Source organism: Chanodichthys erythropterus, chromosome 16, assembly GCF_024489055.1.
Source record: "Chanodichthys erythropterus isolate Z2021 chromosome 16, ASM2448905v1, whole genome shotgun sequence".
NCBI lineage: Eukaryota > Metazoa > Chordata > Actinopteri > Cypriniformes > Xenocyprididae > Chanodichthys > Chanodichthys erythropterus.
In genome coordinates this window covers 2928458-2933413 of record NC_090236.1, presented here as the reverse complement: position 1 = coordinate 2933413, position 4956 = coordinate 2928458, and the positions used below count along the sequence as shown (strand labels likewise).

The window sequence follows — 4956 nt, the reverse complement described above, 5'->3', positions numbered from 1 at the left end:
TTTAAAACCTTTATTTTAATATGGAAACATGACACCTCATTCTACAATATTTCTCTGATTAAATCGCTGACTCCTTCTCCATCAGCCAATCACTGTGTGTTTACTCCATAGCAATGAGGTCAACCCCGCCCTTACTCTTAGCTTAAGACTTCTCTATTCCTTAGTAAAAGTTTGTCTTAGCAGCTTTGTGAATAGGTTTTAAGAGAAAACTCTTAGCTAAGAACCTTTACTGCTATTTAGGAGAACTCTTAATTTGAGTGAGTTTGACAAGGGCCATATTGTGATGGCTAGACGACTGGGTCAGAGCATCTCCAAAACTGCAGCTCTTGTGGGGTATTCCCAGTCTGCAGTGGTCAGTATCTAGTAGTCCAAGGAAGGAACAGTGGTGAATCGGCAACAGGGTCACTGGCGGCCAAGGCTCATTGATGCACACATAGAGAGCGAAGACTGGCCCGTGTGGTCCGATCCAACTGATGAGCTACTGTAGCTCAAATTGCTCAAGAAGTTAATGCTGATTCTGATAAAAAGGTGTCAGAATACACAGTGCATCGCAGTTTGTTGCGTATGGGGCTGCATAGCCGCAGATCAGTCGGGGTGCCCATGCTGACCCTTCCTCCACCGAAAACCCCACCAATGGGCATGTGAGCATCAGAACTGGACCATGGAGCAGTGGAAGAAGATGGCCTGGTCTGATGAATCACATTTTCTTTTACATCTCTTGGATGGCTGGGTGGGTGTGGGAACACATGGCACCAGGATGCACTATGGGAAAAAGGCAGTGTGATGCTTTGGACAATGTTCTGCCTGGAAACCATGGATCCTGCCATCCATGTGGATGTTACTTTGACACGTATCACCTACCTATGCTTTGTTGCAGACCATGTACACCCTTTCATGGAAATGTATTATGGTGGCTGTGGCCTCTTTCATCATGCTAAAAACTGTAATTGTCTCAGGCTTTGCTCTCGGTAACACTATTGAGACGAAAACCAAAGGCATCTGGATGTGGTGTGTCCCTCACCCCTATAAAGAAGGACACACTCTGGTGCTGCTGAGGAGACTCTAAGAGGGAGACTAAGAATGACGGCTGGATCTTCTGTCTGGCTGTTCTGCTCAGCAGCACTCTGGTGTACAACAGCCGCGGCACCATCGATAACAATGCAGTGGAGAAGCTGCAGTATCCTTTAACCTGCAACGTAACCCACTTCCTTTTTCAAATATAGAAACATACATTATGTAAGATGCTGTTATTTCTCAATGTGCTGCAGCTATGTTAGTGAGCTCGCTGAAAAGATCAAAATTGAATCAGCAGAAGCTGCAGAAGAGGAAGAGGAAGATTCAAAATATGTGATTTTCTTCCCATCATTCATCTGGGTGGTTAGAGATTTCACCTTGGAACTTGTAATTGATGGAAAGAAAGTGACTGAGGACGAGTACCTTGAGTTTGCCCTCCAGCTGAAGAAAGGTATTTTAGATAGACATACTGTAAACATCAAACACCAGTATGTGAATGTAAATTAATAGTCAGTAAATATTAACAACAACAACAACAAATGTTGACACAATCTTGTTATTTTCTCCTAAAAACCTCATTTAGGTGTAAATAAGAAAATCAGTGACTACAACCTGCCCCTTCAATGCATCCGAACCTATTTCCCATCCCGGAACTGTTTTGTGTTCCCATCTCTAGCCTCGCCTGAAAACATGACGCGCTTAGAAAGCTTGAAAGAACGGGACCTTGTACCAGATTTTCTGGAGGTCACAGGTCGTTTTTGTGACCACATCTTTCACAAGAGTTTAGTGAAAACTCTAAAAGGAGGACACAACGTTACTGGCAAATGTGAGTGTTTTACCCAATAATTTAATTTATTGGGACATTTTAGTGTTCAGTGTACGTCTTTATCCCCCGGTTTTACAGACAAGGCTTAAGCCTAGTCCCAGACTAAAATGCTTGATTGAACTGTTTTAACTAAAAGTAACTTGCACTGACATGTCTTAAAATATACTGGCACATCAGTAATGTTTTTTTTCTAAGGCATGTTTATAAAAGCAACTTTACTGTCCTAATTGAACTAAGGCCTAATCCTGGCTTAATCTAAACCCTGTTGGTGAAACCAGATCTAAATTTAAAAATGTGTTTGTGTGTGTTGTCAGTGTTCGGGAATCTGGTGCAGATTTATGTGGATACAATCAGCAGTGGGAAGGTGCCCTGTCTGGACAATGCAGTGGTTACTCTGGCAAATCTGGAGAACCAGGCAGCTGTTCAAGAAGCTTTGAAAGTGTATCAGAGTGGGATGGAAGAGGTAAGGATAATTTCATATATATTTAGTTTTTGAATATTTTTGGGTTTGTTATACGTATAATGTTAAATAAATTATACATAAATATACAAATACTGTCTCTTAACAGCAGGCAATAGTTTAAAGCATAATGTTATACATTTAACATGATAATATTCAGTAATAAATAAAGCTATGCCTTTTGTTTTACAAAGTTATTATGTTTTAATTTAAGTACAAGAATTGTTATAGCCATTTACTGACGAAGCATGCTGTTCTTTTGCAGGTGAAGAACAAGTTTCCAGTAAGTGTGGATGATATTTCCTCAGAGCACCAGAAGTTCAGCAGTCTGGCCACCGCTGAGTTCATGAAACGCTCCTTTAAAGATGAAAAAGGAGAATACCTAACAAAACTGGTGGTGAGTTTCACATGCACAATTATGTGCACACTTATAATAATGCAGCTATATTCTTAAATATACAAAGGCTTGTTAATTTAATCATTATTCATTATTTTAAATGATATTCAGCTGAAGTATTTAAATATTGTCCTTGTGTGTGTAACGGAGGCCAGCTATTGAAAACTGTGTAGGAAAAACCTCACTCCCCTGATCTCAAGAGGCGCACTAGTGACTGACGCTAGAGACTGCAGTCTTTAGCATCCTCATTAGTGTGCCCACCTTCCATGCAGGAAACAATGGTTCGAGTCCAGCTCAGAGTTGAGTGAGTAAGACCGGAGGGGTGATGTGCAGGAAAAAAATAGTCTTTTTTTATGGAAGTTGGAGAGGGCACAGATGATTATTTATTCCTTAAAGGATTAGTTCACTTTTAATATGAAAATTACCCCAAGCTTTACTTGCCCTCAAGCCAACCTAGGTGTAAATGACTTTCTTCTTTCTGACTTGTATTAGTAAATATCCTGAAGCATTCCAAACTTTATAATGGCAGTGAATGGAACCAACGAGTATGAAGCTGAAGAAAGTTCATCCATCCTTTATAAATGTACTATATATGGCTCAGGGGATTAATAAAGACCTTCTGAATAGTTTGTGTAAGAAAAATATTAATAATTAACAAACTATAAAGTAAAATATCTAGCTTCTGCTAGACCGCCATCCGTATTCAGCTTACAAAAAAAAAAACGTAACTGATGTTGCGTTAGTTACACTTTTTTAGTAATTTGAACATGAAAGGTGTGGGACGTAGCATAAGTGTTTTGAACTGCGAGAGTTTTACACTTTCTTCGTAAGTTGAATACAGAAGGTACTCTGGAGGAAGCTAGATATTTTACTTTATAACTTGTTAAATATTTTTTTAAACAAATGCATAACTTTGCTTCAGAAAGCCTTTATTAACTCCCCGGAGCCATGTGGAGTATGTTTATGATGGATGGATGCACTTTCTTCAGCTTCATGTTGGTCCTGTTTACTGCTACTATAAAGCTTGGATGTGTCAGGATATTTATTAATACAACTCTGATTGTATTCATCAGAAAGAAGAAAGTCACATTCACCTAGGATTGCTTGAAGGTAAGTAAAGCTTGGGGTAATTTTCATTTTAAAGTGAACTAATCTTTAATAATAAATATCTGAACTATATGGTAGTATAACAGACTTTTTTCCAGTGTGATGTGATCTATGTATGTGTGCATTTATATTTAGGAAAACAGAAATATTTGCTATGTAGAGCTGCGGAAAGAGAATGAGATGGCGTCAGAGAGAAAGTGCAGAGATCTGCTGAACAATCTGTTCTCTGACATGAATAACCGGCTTCAGAATGGAGAGTACAGTCAGTCTGGAGGATATGAACTCTACTGCAGAGACAGAGACGCCATCGTTGAGCAGTACCGCAGAGAACCCAACAAAGGTGTATCGGTGAGGACACGTTCTGTGTGTTTTTTTTATTAAATGGTTCTATAAATGTGCTCTAATACTAATATATACTGTATGTTTATGTGCAGGCTGAGGCTATGCTGAATGAGTTTCTGAATGAGCGAGAAGCTGAAGCAAACAGATGAAGGAAAAGTTCAAGCAGGAGATGGAGCAGCAGCAGCAGGAGATGGACAGAGCCATTGAGAGCAAACTGAAGGAGCGGGAGGAGTTGCTAAACAAAGGCTTTAAGGAGAAAGCTGATCTTATGGATGAAGAAATAAACTATCTTAAAAAAGAAAAGGAAGAGAAAAGTTCTTGAAGGATTATGTGATGCCTGTTGTTGGAGCTCCTGCCTTCCTCCAATACAAGGTGCTGATGAAAGGACTCAAAAATACCCCTTATAATACCCCTTCACTGTAAAAATTACAAATTGATTTGTTTATAGTTATAGCTTTTAAAACACAATCATCAGTAGGTTTCTAATTACTAGGATTACATTTAGTTTGTTATTGAGTAGTTTCCTAGTTCACATTCTTACAGTGTACACAAAAATTAAATTACCCTGTATTTAGCAGACCTGAAGTTTGTCTTTGGATATAACCATTGCATTTCTCAAGCAATCTGTTATAATCATTAAATTCATTATTATTTAACTTGTAGGTTCATACATCTTGAAGCTGTTGTCATCACAAACTCCTTTTCTCCCTTTTCTCATTTTTTGGAGTCAATTTGTCTCCAGACTTAGAAGCTGATGTAAACAACATCACGACATCACACCATCATGGCATAAATTTGAAGGCTAAACTG

At 38.8% G+C, this 4956-nt stretch overlaps 1 pseudogene; it reads left to right on the top strand.

The window, feature by feature from the left end:
- Nucleotides 1–826: 826 nt before the first annotated feature.
- On the top strand, nt 827–4702 carry LOC137003522 (guanylate-binding protein 4-like; annotated as a pseudogene).
- The last annotated feature ends 254 nt before the right edge of the window (nt 4703–4956 follow it).